Source organism: Melitaea cinxia, chromosome 12, assembly GCF_905220565.1.
Source record: "Melitaea cinxia chromosome 12, ilMelCinx1.1, whole genome shotgun sequence".
Taxonomy (NCBI): Eukaryota; Metazoa; Arthropoda; class Insecta; order Lepidoptera; family Nymphalidae; genus Melitaea; species Melitaea cinxia.
The window spans coordinates 10,062,984-10,084,566 of record NC_059405.1 but is presented as its reverse complement, the minus strand read 5'-3'; the positions used below and the strand labels follow the sequence as shown (position 1 = coordinate 10,084,566).

General features: G+C 33.2%; 1 long non-coding RNA gene across 1 annotated transcript in view; it reads left to right on the top strand.

Annotated features, from left to right (window-relative positions):
- Positions 1-14,192: 14,192 nt before the first annotated feature.
- Positions 14,193-21,583, top strand: part of LOC123658534 — a 36,330-nt gene continuing 28,939 nt past the window's right edge. Inside the window, exon 1 of the long non-coding RNA XR_006743901.1 lies at positions 14,193-14,397. This is a non-coding gene — a long non-coding RNA (uncharacterized LOC123658534). The remainder of the gene's footprint in view (positions 14,398-21,583) is intronic.

Here is a 21,583-nt window from a genome sequence, read left to right as displayed (position 1 = left end):
CGTCACAATAACGGTATAGAGTTTCATGACAAACCCTCTGCGTTTACACGGTCACTATGTCACTGTCTGCTCTGAGAGAAAGGTCCAGTCGTTTACCTGGCACCTACAGCAGTGTTTAAAGATTTGGAGGGGCTTACGCTAAAGTTAATATCCATTACACTACATTCGCTCTTAGAAGGTCGCGTATTGTGTGTTACAATAAGCGAGTTGATGTACTTTATATTTGTGACTTAACTTTAAATTACTCTTGTATAATATGTTATACAATAGTTACATTTTTCTCTAAGTAACAGTCATTTTATTATTCTATTAAGTAAAAACCCTATATAATACGACTTCTAACATATCGCCAAAATTAGAAGCATAATTTTTCACTTTCTCTAATTTTAATTTTGTATTATTTATTCTTAATAATTGTGTTTTTCATAGACAAACAAAAAAAGAATCATCAAAATCGATTCATAACGACGAAGTAATCCGCGAACACACATAAAAAATATATAGGTCGAATTGAGAAACCTCCTCCTTTTTCAGAAGTCGGTTAAAAAAGTACACATTAGTAAATCTGTTATAGATATATTTTTTGACTATTTTCTAAATTTTAACCACGAATTATATGTTTAAACAAACCAGTTTTATATTATTTTTATACTAATACTAGCTGTGCCCGCAACTTCGTCCGAGAAGAATTTAACAAAAAGGTTATTGTTTAGTTCGCAGAGTTATAAAATAAATAAATTTCTAAAATAAAATTAGCCTAAGTTACTCCTTACTATATCAGCTATCTGCCCGCGAAAGTCCCGTCAAAATCAGTCCAGCCGTTTCAGAGATTAGCTGGAACAAACAGACAGACAGGCAGACAAAAAATTTAAAAAAATCTTATTATGGTTTATGTACCGTGTATACATCCATATGCATTTAGTTAAAAAGCGGTTATTTTATGTATATATATATCTAAGTAAATGAGTATGTTTGTAAGGGTGAATCTTGCAACTCAATTTTGAAGCATTATACCTTTAACCGATTGGACTGAAATTTTTTATACATATTTAGTTTGGATGACAATGTATGGTTAGCTGTGTGGAGTAATTCTAAATCTATAGCGGCGGAAAACCAAAATAGCGGGATAGGTATTTTTAATATACTCCTACAATATAGATATCAAATGAAAGGGCTTGCTAAGAATAACTCGAAAATAAAGTGACGTCACTAAATTTAATATAGCAGACTGATAAAGATAGTGGAATAAGTCTACTACTAACAAGTAAAACATTAACTAAAACTAAAAAGCTTTTTAAAAACAAACTTTTATTTTTAATGAGTTGAAAAGAATAAAATAAACTTTTACTATCAAGATATAACTTCATTACACAATTTATCTATATATATTAATACGTGAATACAAAAACTTTGTATCCCTTTTTAGAAACATTGCACGGAAATACGATACGAACATACGATATGCACGGGTGATAAAACTACATTAAATTAATAAGAAAACATTACACACACTACCATGTATTTGATCCACACATGCATATATACTTCCCGTGTGGCTACGTCATTAAAGAATATAACCACCAAGGGGGTGGCTATATTCTTTAATGTCGTGGGTGTCGTAAGAGGCGACTAAGGGATAACACAGTTCCACTACCACCTTAGAACTTATAAAGCCGACCGTTGGCGGGATAACCATTCAACTGCTGACTTTGAAATAGACAGGCTGAAGACGGGCAGCAGCGTCTTCGGTACGACAAAGCCAGCCCTGTGGTCACCAACCCGGCTGCCCAGCGTGGTGACTATGGGAAACGCACATGAGTTCACGCCATTTTTAGCGCGAACTTTTTGAGGCCAATGTCCAGCAGTGGACTGCAATAGGCTGAAATGATGATGGTGATGCATATATACTCTTTTGTTTATTATTACAGAAGTATAGTCTTTGGCAACAGAACCTTAACAAACTTATAATTTAAATTAATTGTGGTCGAATTTCGACCACTGGGCGACCACTAGTATAATATAAAAGCTTGACATGAGACCTATGTAGATAAACCTGTAAATTAAATAACTTTATATAATTAATTTATATTATTGATTGAGTTAAGGAACATCTTAAAGGAAGTATCATGAGCTTTAGAGGAATATCAGAACAAGTGGCTCTTTTAAAACTAAATATAAACGGGTATCAACTAGATATACTACAAGTCTATGCACCTACAGAGACTTCAAGCGATGAAGATGTGGAACACTTCTATAATACTATTAGCGATACTTTGAGGAGCTGTGATAGGAACGTAATAGTCATGGGTGACTTTAATTCTAAAATTGGGCAACCTAGACCTGGTGATAGCTTGGTAATGAAGAACTATGGATACGGTGTAAGAAATAGTAGAGGCGAGCGCTTTGTAGACTTTGCATACGAAAACAAATTATGCATAATGAACACCTTCTTTAAAAAACCCAACAATCAAAGATTGACGTGGAAATCGCCAGACGGAGTAACAAAGACTAAAATTGATTAGATACTAACGAATTTAGATAAAAATGTTCAAAATGTGCAAGTTTTAAATACAAATACCCTTCCGATCACAGACTTATAAGGGCATCTTTGCTATTACGAAACCTAAAGAAAAGTCGTAAAAAATTCACAAACCACTTACTGAACTTATTAGAGAAAGATTCAGAAATATTAACATATAAAAGCTCTCTAGAAAAACATAAAGAACAACTTCAATTTCAAGATGAAGCCACTATACAAGCTAATTATGACAAAATAATCCGAGCCATAACAAAGAGTCCACATAATCCCGAACAACTTTCCACTAAACCTTGTGTATTATCAGCTTATACCAGAAAACTTATAGATCAAAGAAAAAAGCTACATGGAATTAAACCGAAGACACGAACACAGAAAAATGAATTAAAAGCTCTGTATAAACTCAGAGGTAAAAGCATAAAAAGAGACTACATGCTCTATCGATGAAAAACAATTGAAAAACATATAAATACTAGTGGCAGCGTTAAAAGAGCACTTAAATAATTAAATAGCAGCAAGATGTGGATAAGCGAATTAAAAGAGTCGGGTAAATTATCACATAACAGATCTGATATTATAAAAACTGTAACAAACTTCTACAAAAAATTATATGATTGTCAAGCTTTAAGTGACTCAAATAAAATTGTCTTTACCAGCACCCAGCACCCTCTAGATGATATCTCAGAGGTAAAAATGATAGACGAAACCGAGATTAAAAAGGGAATCAAAAGACTAAAAACTAAAAAATGCCCAGGTCCTGATGGAATTACTAACGAAGCAATAAAAGAAGGCAGTGACTATCTTACACGTCCTTTGACAGAGCTATTTAACTCTATATTAATTTCAGGTATCACGCCGTCTCGCCGTCAATGGTCGGATTCCGACATAATTCTGCTCTACAAAAAAGGCGATCCAAAGGAGATATCCAACTATCGCCCTATCAGTTTGCTGCCAACGCTCTACAAACTTTTTTCATCTATAATAGAAAAACGAATTAGTAAGAGTATAGAAGATCACCAATCGATAGAGCAAGCTGGTTTTAGACGCGGATATTCTACGATAGATCATATCCATGCAATTGAACTAATAATAGAGAAATACCGTGAGTACCGGAGACCACTCTACATTGCATTTATCGATTATCAAAAAGCCTTCGACACAATCCTACACTCCTCTATATGGACAGCTTTAAGATCACATCACGTAGAACAAAAGTATATAGAAGTTATAAAGTATTTGTACAACAACTGTAGTAGTAGAGTAAAACTTGAAAGGACATGACCGCCGATATCAGTGAAGAGAGGTGTACGGCAAGGCGACCCACTGTCACCGAGAGTTTTTATAGCTGTACTAGAGATGGTCATCAAAAAGCTAAATTGGGACAGAACAGGGCTAAACATTAACGGTAAATTTATTAGCCACTTCAGATTCGTCGACAATATTATTCTACTATCTGAAAGTGATAAAGAACTGGAATCAATTGAGCACTGAAGTCTGTGAGCTTTGAAGTAGGTTTAGAAATGAATTTGAGTAAAACCAAAATTATGACTAACAGTACAAAACAACCCTTATATCTCGACGAAAATCCATTGGAATACGTGGATAGTTACATATACCTAGGCAAACAAATTTCCTTCAGTAAACAAAGTAACGAATTAGAAGTTGGGAGAAGAATTTCAGGCGCATGGAAAAAATTCTGGAACCTAAAAAAAATCTTTAAAGGTGCTGTGCCATTAAATTTAAAGAAAACAGTTATGGATTCTTGCGTGCTCCCCTCTATCACTTACGGATGTCAAACATAGAAATACACACAACAAGTGAAAAACAAAATTAAATCCTGCCAACGGAGTATGGAAAGAAGCATGACAGATGTGAGAAAAATACAAAAAATCCGACACGATATCATACGTAAAAAGACAAAAGTTATAGATGCACTCGAATTCTCAAAGAGGTTGAAATGGCGCTGGGCGGGCCATGTAGCCAGGATGAACGACGGCCGTTGGACTTCTCGACTTACGATATGGCAGGGCCCTACGGGTATTAGAAAGAGAGGGAGGCCAGTAACTCGTTGGGAAGACGATATAATAAAAATAGCAGGAAAAAACTGGAAGACAATTGCAAAAGATAGAGATAAGTGGAAAAGTCTGGAGGAGGCCTTCACCCTCAAATAAGAGGGGTTCTTGCATGAATGCATGATATTTAATAGTTTGGTTTGGATACATTTTTTTTTATAAGTTTTAAATTTTAAATTTTGAATCTGTTTAATGCAATCATAGTTTAAATTTTGAATTTTATTTTGGAATGCAACTTTAAAGATGAATAAATTTTGAAAATTTATAGAATAAATTGGTTATGTGATTTTATTATTTAGTTCTAATTTATAAATTTAAATGTTAATGCAATATCGCATTGCAGTCATATTACAAACGAAAGATGAATATGATTAATAATAATTAATTATTACATACTGCTTGTTTATTGTTACTAATCTTATCTTTTGATTTGTATACATTAATTTAATTTTCATATTTAATTGTTGATTTCATTTGACTTTATTGACTTTCTTAATTATTTTTAATTTGAATTATGATACATTGAAATTGTGTAGCTTTGATTTATTTGAATAATTTTACTTGATTCGATTAGATTTTGTTTATTTGAATGTATAAATTTTAATTTGATTAAACTTAATTTAATATTGTTTTTTAAACTTCATTTAACATATAGAATAATACTTGTTTTTAATTCTAATTGTATAAAATAGAAAAGAGTTAAAGTTTAGTTTAAAGTTAAGTGTTTGTGAAACCAAGTGAAATAACAAAACTACTTAAGTTCCTAGATGGAAAAAGGTATTTCTGTTAAATGTATACATTGAATTATGTTAGATGTATTTTTTTTGGTACTTTTGTCAAAAATTCGCAAGAAATGAAAGGCTTTTTTATTTTTTTATTTTTTATTTTTATTTTATTTTATTTTATTTATATAATTGATTTCAATTGTTACAATTTTCAAAACGAAGTAAATACGGGTACTTAAATTTCATGACAAACTTTTATATCATACTAGATGACCCGGTGAACTTCGTTTCACCGATATCGTGAAGAATATGGACAAAAGACTTTCTGACGCACCTATAAATATTTGACAACCAAGTGATAATTTTTTTGACAAAAGACAAACCAATTATTTACAGCTAGGAACATTTTGTAGTGGAAAATTAAATTGTCGTTTTAGTATTTTTCGTTACTTTTTATTTAAAATATTTCTTTCCGTTTAAACCTTCTTTGAACTTCAGCAAATACTTTAATATAAAAATTAGCCAAATTGGTCTCAGTCAAAGATACTAAAGATATTATTCATAGGTTTGAATGAACTACTATAAGTAATGTACTATAACCATGCGAAGTATGTCTGATACGCACTCAAATAAAACAGGTAACAAAAAGCATTTGTAATAAAATTTACACTTAAAAATATTTAATTATAAATTTCGTATATCATCATATATATATTAATACGCTAAGATTTAAGTTGTTTGCCTCCCTTTTTAGAAAAAGCCTCACAATTATTCCACATATATTATATATCATTTTATAGATAATTGCTTGCTCTACCGACGACAACAACAATAAAATTGTCTTTCCTTTTTTTGTAAATTAATTATTAAAATTATATATGTAGATATACATTAAGACACAACGTCAACATGATTGACGGTCGGCAAATTTTTTGTTGAATTTCAAATCAACTCACGTATAAATACTTTTTGTTATTTTGTAAAGTGATAATTGTTACATTTACTTAGTGTGAATTATTTGCACGGGTATAGCTAGTATATATATATATATATATATATATATAGCCTTGCCATAAATATACAAGGAAAAACATATTTTTTTTCTATTGCACCTAACATTTATTACTATTAGAGTGTGTTAGTTTATTATACTAATATAAAACCTTTAAAAAAAAATCATAAGCCAGCGGATTAAGATGGGGACTAGATGATGGCCAGTCATCAGCTCTGGAGAAGTCCGGAACTTTGGTTTCTAACCAAGATTGGGTGGATCGAGCTTTATGACCCGGAGCCAAGTCTTGCTGATAGGAAAATTCTTGGTTATTAAACTTGGTGTTGTTAAGGGGCTAAACTACGTTCTCAAGAATGGTTTCTTGATACACTTGTGCCCATGTTTTGATACCATTTCCACAAAAATATAGCTCAGTCACTTCTTCATAACTAACACCTCGCAAAACCATCACTGAAGTCGAATAATGCCCACGTTGTAGTCTGTTGACTAACTGGGAAGCTTCCTTAGAGCTTTGAGCATAAATAAGATCATTTTGTTTGTTTAAATATTGCTCAATTGTAAAAAAAAATTCGTCCGTAAACAAAATCTTTTCTGTGACCTCCCTTTGCGTACCGCTTAAGTAGTTATTTTAATTATATTATAGTAACTTATAGGCTAGCAAGTCCTAAGTTATCTTTTAAAATACGCGACATGGTTCTAGATGCTGTTCGCTTCATCTCCAGAACTAAGATCTTTTGCTTTCGGACAGAATTTCGAATTATTTCCTCTAGTGCTTTAATCGCCTTTTTCGTATGAACACTACGCGCGGCCAGATCTTTCTCTGTCACAAACAGAGGAGGTTCCGTTGTACCTATCAAAAGTCCGGTACACAAACATTTGATTAATACCAAGCGTACGTCAAGTTTTAAAAATTATATTTGATTCCATACCTACTTTGTCTAATGCAATCACAGCGATTCGGTTTTCTTTATCACCCTACTCCATCGTAATATCGCAAAATATTTTACAATGTGTTGCCGCAAAAATGAGAAAACACAGTGAACAATCATATAAAAATGACAGATTTCAAATTCAATTGTAATATTTTGTTTATTTTTAATTGTAACAGTATTTATATATACATCATTAAAATGATTATAATTTCTTAATAAAATATAAATGAAATAATTGTGTTTGCTCGCAAACGAAAAAAAAACCGACTTCAATTACATCGAAGAGTAATACAACGTAGATCGACGAAAAAATAGTAATACTTTGTTCGTATTCCATATAACGCGACATTATAAAATTGTACAATTATATAATGTTCTACTGTTATTTCTAACATTTTGTTAGCGATTGCAGGCAGAAACATAAAAGGCCCGTCGTCGATTCGCGCGAAGCGCTGACATCGCTTATTACGGCGGGTTTTTTAGTTGAAGCGGATTTATATTGAATTACGGTTTATGTCTTTTTTATTAAAAATATGTACTGTTCATGTTTTCACACAGCTCCGATGCACGACTGGAGTTTACCCCTTCAGATCAACTGTCTAAATAGGCACAAAAAGGCTTACTAGTCTAAGAAATATATTATTACTATATCAAATTGTAAATAAATGAATCTATAACGCCATCTATCGGAACCTAATTGCGTTATTAGAAAACGTCTGAACGCCATCTCTAACAAGGTCATTCGTTCAGTAGATTTTACTGTTCAATTTTTTCATTCCGGAGCCTTAAATGAAAATCGATTCTTAAGGAGAAAACTCCAAAAACAGTCAAGTAAATACGCCATATCAGATATAGCTCAAAAAGTTCGAGTCAAATCTCAATTATATTTAAATGGGACCACATGACAAGCACCACCTATCGATTAAAAAAAGAATCATCGATATCGGTCCACCCAGTAAAATAGTAATGAGGTTAATATAACGTTGGTCGACGTAAAATAGCCAAGTAAATACCCAGTATTAGCGATAACTCAAAAATTAAAAGCTCAAATATATTTATAACGAATAAACTGCTACTCTCTACTCTAGTGGAATATTGTAATTTGATCGATAGTGAACGACGTAATTTCATAAAATTTTGATAGATGGCGTTGTGGCACAGTATTGAACATGACCGCAGTCGTCTTAACATCGTCATGTAAATACGTGTCATCAAAGATTACTCAAAAATTGCTCATTATGTCTCAATCATATTTAAAACTGACGACATGACAAGTATTAGCTTTTGATTTATACAAAAAAGATCAAAATCAGTGCACCCAGTAAAAAGATATAACGTATAATACAACGTAGGGTGACGAAAAAACCGTCAAGTAAATACGCAATATTAGATATAGCTCACAAATTACTAATCAAATCTCAATTAAATTTGAATGGGACCACGTGACGAATAGTAGCTTTTAATTTATATAAGAAACGTCAAAATCGGTGCACCCAGTAAAAAGTTATGAGGTATAATACAACGTAAGGTGACGAAAATAATGTCAAGTAAATACGCGTTATCAAAGATTAATCAAAAAGTAGTTATCAGATCTCGATAAAATTTATATGTGACCACATGATAAACATCAGCTTTCGATTAAAGTAAAAATTATCAAAATCGATACACCTAGTAAAAAGTTATTGCGGATTTTCAAGAGTTTCCCTCGATTTCTCTAGGATCCCATCGTCAGATCCTAGTTTCCTTATCATGGTACCAAACTAGGGATATCCCCTTTCCAACAAAAAAAGAATTATCAAAATCGGTACACCCAGTAGACAGTTATGTGGTATAATACAACGTAGGTCGACGAAAAAAGCGTCAAGTAAAAACGCATTATTAGATATAATTCGAAAAGTAGTTGTTAGATCTCAAATAAATTTAAATGGGACCAATCGGCACACACCACCTTTCGATTAAAACAAAATTTGTCGAAATCGGTCTACCTGGTCAAAAGTTCTGATGTAACATACATAAAAAAAAAAAAAAAAAAAAAAAAAAAAAAAAAAAAAAAAAAATACAGTCGAATTGAGAACCTCCTCCTTTTTTGGAAGTCGGTTAAAAATGAATGAAAGAAATGTTTAAATTATCAACATAGGCAAATTTCAAACATGACTACATTAACGAAAGAAGCGTGGGTGTTTAACATTATTTGGATATATATTTAATTTTATATTCGTTAAATATAAAAAACGTAAAAAGACAGAATAATAATTTGAAATGTTAATTTTATTTAAATACTTTTTCTTTTCAGAATTAAAAAAAAAAAAAACACTTTCTAGTGCTCTGTCTTAACGGCATGATTCAGGCACGTGAATTAGAACGTAATCTGGAGATAAGTGTAACAATTAAAATATATAGAAGAAAATAATAAAAGTTAATTAGAATTAATTTTAAATTTTAGAGAACCTTGTCCTTTTTTTGAAGTCAATTAAAAATTGATTTATAGATCCCAAAACTTCCTTATCCTAGATTAATTGTTAAAATTGTTACGCAATTTGTGTGCTCAACATGTCACATAAAACAATTATTTGTTTGTGTCATAATGTATGATAGCATAATAAATGTTTGTTACTCTTAAAAATAATAGTACAGTTTTTATTTTAGCAAATCGTGTTTTTTGGAAATTTTATTTAAATACCAATTACATACTGATGAAATATTATCAAACTAATCTATATATTAATACGTGAAGCAAAAACTTTGTACACCTTTTTACGAAAGTTGCGTGTACGGAGGAGTATGAAATCTCGCACACTTATAGTTTATATGGATAATGAGTACAGAATGCTAATGTTTTTTTTTTAAATTATGCATAAAAATATCTTAAACCAATAAAAAAACAATACACATAGTAGTAGTGTATTTGATACAAACACACGCATATTATAGTCTTTTGTTGATTGTCAGTCTGTAGTTAGATTGAAATTTTTTTAAAAAGGTTCTTTATTTTCATAATTATTTGGTTTTCTTTAATTCAAAATTTTAATTATGGTCGAATTTCGACCTCTGGCCGATCACTAGTACTAAAAAAATATGAACTGGCTATTTAAATAAAAAATCACGAGTGCAATTAGAAACAAAAATGGAAAAAAATAATCAAACTAGAGACATATTTCATTCAAACCGGGGTTTTCGCGTGTCAGGACCGTCCGATTTCCCACCTGAGCTATTATAACATTATACATAGTATTGGCGAAATTTACCTTCGTATTCTAATGATATTGTAGCCATATTTTCATTGCCTGAAAACACGGATAAAATGACATTTTCTAAAAATGAATCCTAGCTAGATCGATTTATCGCCACCTAAACCGCCTGCACACTAAATTTCATGAAAATTGTTGGAACCGTTTCTGAGATTCAGATTATATATATACAAAAATTGCTCGTTTAAAGGTATGAGACGTAAACTGTGCTTTAATATAAAATAGTAAGATTTTGCATGAAAGCATATACTAACATCCACGTCCATCCATGTCATCCACAAAGACAGATTCATATCAGAAATAAATATTTGTACAATCACAAATATCCATCCATCCCAAGCGAGCGATCGGACCCGCAGACCCTCGGTGTTTGCCGTGATCTGGGTGTTTGAGCAATTTGTTGAGCTGATTTGTTGGGTTGAGCCTTGTAGGTCTCCCCACTGTGCCTCGGATAGCTCATTAAGCCGTTCGATTCTTATTATGTACAACTGAAAGCGATCGTTACCCATAGTACATATCCGCTAACCCGCATTGGAGCACCGTGGTGGATCAAGCTCTTAACCTCCACCAACATGGGGAAAGGTACGTATGCACAGCAGTGAGATATTACTGGCTGAAGCGAACTAAAATGTACATCTTCTCTGTAAAAACAGATATATATATATATATATATATATATATATATATATATATATACAAGAAATATATAATATTCTTTATTGCACTAAGTAATTTCATAATTCATTGTTTCAATTGTACAGTCTAAACATATTTAAAAGACGTAAACAATATTTAGCAATTACACACGGTGAAGGTCAAAATTTCAAGCTAATGAAAATTAGATTATATCTAAGTTTTAGACTTTGTGGGTTTGGATTAAAGGCGCTCCGCGTGATGATTCGCTTTGTAAATACGGGGTCAATATTTTGACTTATTTATATTAGTGCGGCCAAAAAGTTAGCTACATCACAATCATCACTCATCATCATCATCATCACTTTAGCCTAACACAGTCCACTGCTGGGCTGGCTATGTCACACCGAAGATGCTGCTGCCCGTCTTCGGCCTGTGTATTTCAAAGCCAGCAGTTGTATGGTTATCCCGCCATCGGTCGGCTTTATAAGTTCCAAGGTGGTAGTGGAACTGTGTTATCCCTTAGTCGATCCCTTACGACACCCACGGGAAGAGAGCAATCGGTAAATTAAAAATAGGAGACTTTTGACCTTGATAATCTAGATGGTCTGTGGGTGCCCGTCGGATTCGTAAATTATTTGCATATCAGAAATACTGCGCCAGAATGTGTGAGGCAATCTTAAACATTTTACAGAAGAAGAAGCACAATTTTTGTCATCAAATAAGTAAGGCCTTTTGTAAAACTAAAACTTTAGCTTAGTAACTTAGACCGATAGTAAAAGGAAGAAAATACAACGAAAATGAAAGAAAAAATAAATTACGGGTGATCTGGGGCGAGGAGGGGTTTAAGGGTAAAAAGCGGTTTCTCTCGATTTCCGGCTAAACTACAAGTCCTGTGCAAAAAAGTGAAATAACAAAGTTGTAGGTAATAAAAAGATTTTAAACTTTTGTATTTACACTTTTTTCACATAACCTCAAATTCATGTGAAAAATTCAAAAAACCAAGTTTTTGGATTTTATTTTTCTTTTACAATTTTTGTTCTTACGAAATTTGGTGAAAACTGACTTTTTTATGTATGTCCTAAATTTAATGTATTTTTTGTTTTAAACTATTAGTTTTTCACCTTAATTTACCTCAATATCGAAAAATCACTCTAATTTTCGATCGAAAATTCTTACGTCAAAATATCAGTTTTTTAAAAAAGTCGGTAGATTTTTTGTTCGTTGAAATCTCTACTTTCTGATTGTGTAAAAAATACATTATTATGGTAAATGTTTTCAGAAAATGCAAAGAAATGTTCTCTTCCAGGCAACCTCTTCCAGGCAAGCTATAGGTGTTGTCTCGGCAAAGGCTTACAAATTTGATGTAAAATTTCAAGGTGAGATATAATCGTGTAAACATACTTACTTATATACACATATGTACACATACATACGAATATACATATATACATACGTAAACTCATACATACATACAAACAATTTTATTACAGTTGAATTTTTAGAAAATTCTTCCTGACAGTCTTTTTAATAATTGTGTTTGCTCGCAAACGAAAAAAAAACCGACTTCAATTACATCGACGAGTAATACAACGTATATTGACGAAAAAATAGTCAAGTAACTACGCGTTATCAAGGATTACTCAAAAAGTAGTTGTCAGATCTCAATAAAATTTATATGTGACCACATGACAAACATCAGCTTTCGATTAAATTAAAAATTATCAAAATCGGTATATCCAGTAGAAAGTTATGCGGTATAATACAACGTAGGTCGACGAAAAAAGCGTCAAGTAAAAACGCATTATTAGATATAACTCGAAAAGTAGTTGTTAGATCTCAAATAAATTTAAATGGGACCAATTGGCACACACCACCTTTCGATTTAAAAAAATTGTCGAAATCGGTCCACACGATCAAAAATTCTGATGTAACATACATAAAAAAAAAAGTCGAATTGAGAACCTCCTCCTTTTTTGGAAGTCGGTTAAAAAGAGAAAGGATTTGTACACGTCTAATATGCAACGGTAAGGAACGTCAATAACGAGAAACTTGAACAGTAAAAGATTTAGTATAAAAGTAAATGGGAGTGATAGAGAATTTCAAGAAGTAAGCATTAGAACGAAACAAACAAAATAAAATATAACCATAAGGGAAATTACCTAGAAAAAAAAACCAACAAATCTTAACTGAAATAAGGAATATATCCTACAATATTAATGTAATTTGATTTGTGCAGAAGGTTCCATGAATTGTAGCTTATCTTTAAAATTACTTCACGCATGACGTTCTGATCTAGCCCATCATATTCTTTAATTATAGGGGTGGTTTCATATCACTATGATCGGTTAAATATCCAAACTCACTAAAGCTCAAGTTAGTAAATTGGAATGAAGTACGTAGCTCGTTTTTAAGGGGTCATTCCCGTATTACTTTTATTTTAATTAAAATTTTGTACAGGAGATAATTGTATACAACATACAACAAATAATTTAACATATAACCTCAGTATTTAATGTTGTTACGCTATGACTTAGTATTGTTAGCATTTAATCTGACTGAATACATAGAAGATGACGAATAAAATCCTCTGTTCAAGTAAGTATGACGCACCAGAACACTCATACCAACTGGGAATTATAATATGTACAAACAAAGTATCAGTATCGAATAAGTGTACAAACTCGATAGACAATCAGTGTACAGACTAAAATATTGAATTAAAAATATAAATATATATTGAATAGAAGCATGACCCCGAGGTTACATTTAAAAGACTGTCCGAAATAATAATGTCATTTAAAAGAAATATTATTATTATTATTATTATTATTATTATTAATAATAATAATAATATTCTTTATTGCACATATTACGTTACATAAAAACTATAAATGATCAATATAAATAGTGAAACAAATATCTTAATTGCAATACGTGCAGAATTATTCGGTGTGGGGTAAGTGGCGTGACGGCGGGCACCCAGCCGTGGGCGGGCTGCGCCGTGCGCGCTGCCGCTGACGCCTGCCGCCTTCCTCCAGTAGCTGCCCGCCGCCGCGCTAGCTGCACGTCCCGACCACCTATCCAAGCGCTCTCCCAGTGCCGTCGCAGCCTCACCGCCTCGCGCCACGCCGTCCGTGCCACCGCGCTGCCGGCATAACAAACTCACACGGTGTCCTTTCTGTACATATTGTTTGTCACTTAACACCAAGACCACATCGAGCTGCGCTCGCATACACGTGAGTACTAATACTTCTTCATAGAATATTACGTCAATTTCTTATATTTCAATACCAGCTTTTTGAGCTTGCAATTTTATCGTTTGGTTGCGTGCTTATGTGTTGCTAACGTTTTTTTTCTGTTCCATCATACGTGTACATTTTATTAAATAAAAAATTATTTACTCACATAATTTTTTTTTTGTCAATCCTTGTTTATTTAAGATCCTTCATTTTTTAAATTAAGTTTTAATATGAAGATTAATAATTATAATTGTTCATCTTAATTTTTTTGCGTGTTGTAAAACAGATAATATGTTTTATCAAACCAACTTTTTAGAAGAACACGACGCTATTGATCTTTAAGTCAAAATGTATAAATTTAAGGACAATTGTCACGAACAGTTCGCGTTTTTTCCTGAAACAACTTTTGAAACAACTGTTCGTCTGGTGCGACGTCGATTTATCCATCAATGAGTCTTTTAAAGAAAAGTGTACCTCTTTTCAAAGGAGTATTCCAAACCGCTTATAGTTAGTTTGAAGTTAAAATTATGTATGAAATCTAACTTTTTATGCATTTCTTGATAAGACTACCTTATGAGCTCCTTAGCTCTGGGGAAGAGTAATAGTGTGTCGAAAACTGTCGGCAGATATAAAAGAGATTGAGCTTTGGTTTCCATTCAGTTAATCTAAATTACTGAAATCTCGTAAATGTTTTATGTAATGTACAAGAACATTTTTTGATTGTATTATTCAAAAATCATCATAGTAAAAAATTGACAAGCGGAACCGAATTGTAACCAGATATAATTAAATGTTTATATTTATAATATACAAATTTATAGTAAATTCACAACAAAAGTATCGATTTTTAGAATTTGAGACGGATAAATTTACAGAAGTACTGATTGTGTGTCTTGGTATTACTTACAAATATAGAAAACTGTTCCAAATTGAATGGTTTGTAGAAATATTTTTATAAGAATGGACGAGAAAGTTGAGCGTTGGCAGCAAGAGCTTGGCAAGCGAATCAAATAAAACCCTAACAATTTTGTCATTTAAAGTTAAATAATATAAATAAGGTACTTAAAACTTTAACAGTTCTGTTGTCACTTTTAACCTTTTACTTGCACGTATGTTTTTCATAAATTACAGGAAATACAAACTACACTGACGAAATCTAAAGTAAAGTGCTGTGTGGCTACGGCACTAAAGAATTTAGCCACCCCCTCTCTTCCCGTGGGTGTCGTAAGAGGCGACTAAGGGATAACAAGGTTCCACAACCACCTTGGATCTTAAGAAGCCGACCGATGGCGGGATAACCATCTAACTGCTGGCTTTGAAATACACAGGCCGAAGACGGGCAGCAGCGTCTTCGGTGCGACAAAGCCAGTACTGCGGTCACCAACCCGCCTGCCCAGCGTGGTGACTATGGGCAAAACACATGAGTTCACGTTATTTTTGGCGTAAACTTGTGGAGGCCTATGTCCAGCAGTGGACTGATAGGCTGTAATGATTATTTCATACTAGTGGTCGCCCAGTGGTCAAAATTCGACTATAACTAATTTAAATTATAAGTTTAAACATTATTAAGGTTCTGTTGTCAAAGACTATTCTTCTATAATAATAAACAAAAGAGTATATGTGCGTGTGTGTGTCAAATATATTGTAGTGTGTGTAATGTTTTTTTTTTTATTGATTTATTGTATTTTTTATGCATAATTAAAAAAAATGTTAGCATTCTGCGCTTGTTCTCTATATAAACCATAAGTGTGCGAAATTTCATGCTCCTCCCTCCGCACAATTCCCGTAAAAAGGGGTACAATTTTTTTACTTCACGTATTAGTATATAGATTAGTAGAAGATCCGAATCTTAATCGTTCTTCACCGAGCTGATAATAATTTAGTATATTAGCAAATATATTAAAAATGGGTTGCCTAAAAAATCTTGAAAATTCGTAATGATGAAAATTCGTATCATTTTTTTGAAAGTACAGTTGGGTAATTGACCAATATTCATTCAGTTTGATTATTCTATTTTAGTAATTGTAAAGTTTATACGTTGGTTGTGTAACAATATCCTTATCCTTGTCATACGTCAATTTCGTCGTCAGGTGTATATGGGATGAGTGGTCGCGGCGAGGCGCGCGTACACTCACATGCATGTACATTGGACTTGATATCGATGATCCATGTCAGTGCTATGGCGCCGTTGCTCAGACGCGTCTTTTGACATCTGTACCACCATGTGTGGATATGATACTGTAGTGGTGCAGTTTGACGTGTGGTGTCGGCCGAGTAGAATAGCACCATCCCCGTTCTTTCCTTGAGGGTCGTAAAAGGCGACCGAGGGATAAACCTGGCCCAAAATCATCAGAGTCCTGGAGAAGGAAAACTTCATTTGAAACCCGGAATGGGGTATCCGTTAGGCATTCGTGGCATAGCTCTAAAATGCGAAAGACTCCTGCAGCCGAACTGGCTCCACACGTATCGACTCGTCGTTCCTGTGGGCCTAGCCAGTGAGTTCGAGAGGGTGGCGCAGAGCTTAGGCAACTCTGCGTTTTCATGAAGAGTGTCCTAGGCAACACAGTGTCTTTCTGACACTGTCTAAATCGTCTGCAATAGACGGATTAAGGCCAATGAGCAGTTTGACAGAGTGACCTGAAAAACTGCTAACTATGCTTGATTGTCCCCTAATATTTCCATATTTTATAACACTTTCGTGTTACAAGGAAATATTATTTATATATATATATGTGTGTGTGTGTGTGTGCGTGTGTAATAAATAAATATGTTTATCGAATATCGAATATAATCGAATCGGCTGTGGTATCTTTGACACCTATTGGACTTCGGTCCTAAAACCCTATTAAATGTTTTTGTAAAAAAAGTGCAGGCATACTCCAAATTGCTGATCTCTGTTGAGGAAGGTTCAACAACACATGGTCGGAACATACTTTAAGTAGCAGGAGTGCGGCCACTCTACCTCTTCCCCCTAATGGGGGGGGGCGATTTTTTATCTTTTACTGAATATTTAAAAATGTAAATACATATGGGAAAGTGCTATTACAGTAAACAACTTATATAAGTTGTTAATAGAAATGGGATTGGGACTTTATAATTACTTACATCAATTTACTATTATTATAAATATTTCTAATAAATTCAGACTGATTTAGTATCATATTAATTACTTATGATCACCGACTCTCTAAAAGAACATGGTTAGCACTAAAACAATGTAAAACGGGTGCTAACTAATATGATGATATGATGAGCCGAAGAAATTATACATATTATATTATATAAAATATAATTTTTTTTATTTAAAGTCTATAGTATTTTGGTAGATGAAAATAACCGCAATTTTTACATTTGTTTTAAACGTACTAATGTCAGGTTGTAGCGATACATAGAAACTTATTACGTACATAAAGGAATCTACGCAGGTCCTTTACTAAACAGCATATATCTGGCACTGTTCACTATTATCCTAATATATATCTAGAATAACTGCAATTGTTTACAATTATGGGCATCTTGAGCTTGAGCTCGATTCGAGCGAGATTAGTTAGTTGTCGCGGTAACTTCTGGTCTATCGATAGCTAATCTCACTATAGTTTTATCTTAATTTTTTTTCATTAAATGTGCGGAATATATGTATGAATCTGTATTTACAAAATAAAGTGAAAATTGAGTAGTAATATCTAGGTTAGCAACGGAAAAATAATGTTTATTGAAAAAGGTTGAAGGTGACAAATCCTTTTCATACAAATTAATCTGGCAAGAATTAATGCTTAACGCAAATTACAAATCGCATGATATACAGCATATTTTTTTAATAACACCATTAAAATGCCGATTGTGGCGGGATTTCACAGAATCTCGCTCACATCATACAATTTCCTGATAGTATAAATTGAAGAAAATAAAGAGTTCTGACTTAGTAATAATGAATTGAATATTCAACGAAGCTTAGCTTTTTAAAGTCAATTAATTAAAAATAAAAAATATCTTATTTGAAATGTGTTTTAAACTTCGAAAATATAAGACTTAAAATTTTTATATAAAGATTATATTTTTATTTGTCTTTTAACCGACTTCAAAAAAAGGAGGAGGTTCTCAATTCGTTTGCATTTTTTTATGTACCTCTCAGAACTTTTGAATGGGTGAACCGATTTCGGTGATTTTTTTAATTGACGGTGGTGCGTGTCATGTTATGCCATTTAAATTTATTTGACATGTGACAAGTACTTTTCTAGTTATATCTAATAATGCCTATTTACTTGACTCTTTTTTCGTCGACCTACGTTGTATTATACCGCACATATTATTACTGTGTGTTTTGATAATTCTTTTTTTAATCGAAAATTGTTGCTTGTCTTGTTATCGCATTTTAATTTGATCGAGATCTGATTATCTCTTTTATAACGCGTATTTACTTGACAATTTTCCGTCCACCTCCGCTCCGTTGTAATTGAAGTCGGTTTTTTCCTGTTTACGAGCAAACACAGTTCATTATAACTAAATATATTACCCTAAAAAGTCTTAATAAATATATGAAATACAAATATTACACACAAGTCATAATTTTAGTTTAAAAAAAAAACTTTTTCTTGAATAATGTTACTGCGTAGATCTAAATTTTATTGTGTTTGGTTATATATTACGCTACATATTCAATCAAAAATATTATTTTCCTGTTCGCTGAAATGAGGAAGATTCAAATATGAAGTACAGATGTTTCGATTATTATTAACACACGTATCCTAACGCATACGAAAATAAACATTGTTTTTTTAAAGTAAATGTTATCGATTACTTTATAACTTTTATAATTTACTAATTTCTAATCATGTAATTTATTAAATCCCATTGCCACCTAATTTTAACAACAGAAGCGGAGATATAGAAAGAGATAGCATGACCAATGTTTTAGTAGACTGATTATTTTATATTATCTTCTACTCTCAACTCTTCTTACGTGTGGAATTAGGATTTTTTTTTCTTTCTTTGCATGTGAAAAATCGGATCTAAGCACCAATAAACATACCATTTTATATAACAATACCGAATCAATTAAATAATACTTATATGGTTAAGTATTATTTATTATTGTTTGACGAAGAACCCAATCAATTGTAGTCTTTTGGCTATTTAATAATAAACGTTCAAACCTTCAGGGCACGTAATGCATTGTCAACGTCGTAGCGACCTGTAGTCAATAAATGACGATTTCATAACAATTGCTTTTGAATAATAACTTTTTCAAATGCAAATTTTACGAAAATTGTTAGCATAAATTTATCCCTAAGAAAACTGTGGTGTCTAGTTTCAAAATTAATGTTTATTTTAAATCAGTCTTTAGTCTTTATAACCTTCTTTCTGATCACATTAAAAACTAAAAGTAACTAACTAGTTATTAAAATTATAACTATTGTAAAGTATGAATGAAACACTCAATAAAACATTTATTTCTCGCTTTAAATATATACTTTATTTATTCACAATACAGACATTTAATTACATTGAAAATTATTAGACTTATTGTATCACTTATACACCACTTATTATCGAATAGTCACGTTAGCCGCACAATAATTAAATAACATCTATCTCTCCACTATTTTTTTTTTTTTCGAATTCTGTAGTGCTGTTGCCCTATCGGCCTTGACAGCATCACCAGGTGGGGTGGCCGGGTACGGAGACCCAGCTGTGAGTGAAAAAGGGGAGCCCTTTAAGAGGGTTCGGGATGTCCGTTCGTCCTAAGAATGTCTCTTAGCGAGATCGCACCTCAGCTTAGAACGAAGTCGGCGTGAAGAAAGCGCTGTGCGGTGCGCTGAGTCGGGCTACGGGTGGCCCGCTGCCTACGTGCCTAGGCGCGTGCGAGCCGTCAGAACGTGGAGACCTCGCCTTCGCCGGCGGAGGTGGTAACTCTTCACGTACAAATTATCATATTTATAAGGCAACGATCCCGCCAGTAGAGTACAAAGTTGGCGGCTGAGCAATCAGTAATTTGTATTAATTATTCGGAAGATGGTGTCGCCATGTTTGTGCTCTTCCGGTACTTAAACAAATAATAATAACAGTAAAATCAATACAATCTTATATAATTGAATATTTAAATAATTACTAGAAGCATAAAAGATATAAATATATTTACAGGGCAATGATCATATATCAACTTTTAACATTTTATCTTGCACGTCATAAGGTTATGTAGCTTCAGACGCGTCTCTGCTTAATGTGTTTTGAATATTTGCGTATGTTTGCTTAAAACTTAGTATATGTAAGGATATGGTAGAGCGTCTTAAGAATATCTGTCTCTACGAGTAGCGCTATGCGCACAAACGCGTTGTACGAGCAAGTCTGCCAGCCTTTGAAGCCTGGATGGGACGAAAGCATCGAGTACCTTCCGATTTACACAGGTAATGACCTGTCATGGATGTTTTGGTGAATACCTGTGTAAGATCGGACGTAAAGCGATACCAATTTGCTACCACTGTGACGCGGATCAGGATTCTGCACAGCACACGCTAGAGTTGTGTCCGGCTTGGTACTCTGAGCATCAAATCCTGGTCCGAGAGATCGGGCAAGATCTTTCCTTGCGAGTTGTTGTGTCAGCGATGCTCAAAAAGGAATCAGCGTAGAAAGCCGTGATCTCCTTCTGTGAGACTGTCATGTCCCAGAAGTAGTCATCTGAGAGAGATCGGGAGAGGACCGATTAATCTCGACGTGGAGGACGAAGGCATCGTCGCTTATTTGTCCTCCAACAATCTCGGGTGGAGCGAGGCACGGGTGGAGCAACGGATGCGCATGCACAAGCGATCCCGTAGCTCCTCCAACTTCGTGTCGAAGACGACCACCGCAGAGGTTTTAGTGGATAAGAATCCCACATAATCCGTTTCTACCTCAAGAGCCGGGCATCTTCTTGAAAATTTCCTCTGGGCCAAAAAAATAGCTTCTTAAGAAAATTTTGCGTTATAAACATATTACAGTGACTACTTTTATTTTATAATAGCATATACATTTTCTAAATTTAGTTAGGTTACATACGAATAACAAATTTACACATCATGAGGCGATGCTAAAAAGGTTCGTTAGCGTTTCATACACTATAGTACAATAAACGAGAACAGGGATATAAATACAACTCGCGGAATGATGAAGTATTCGCGTTGAATGTACCTAATCATTATCAATGAGT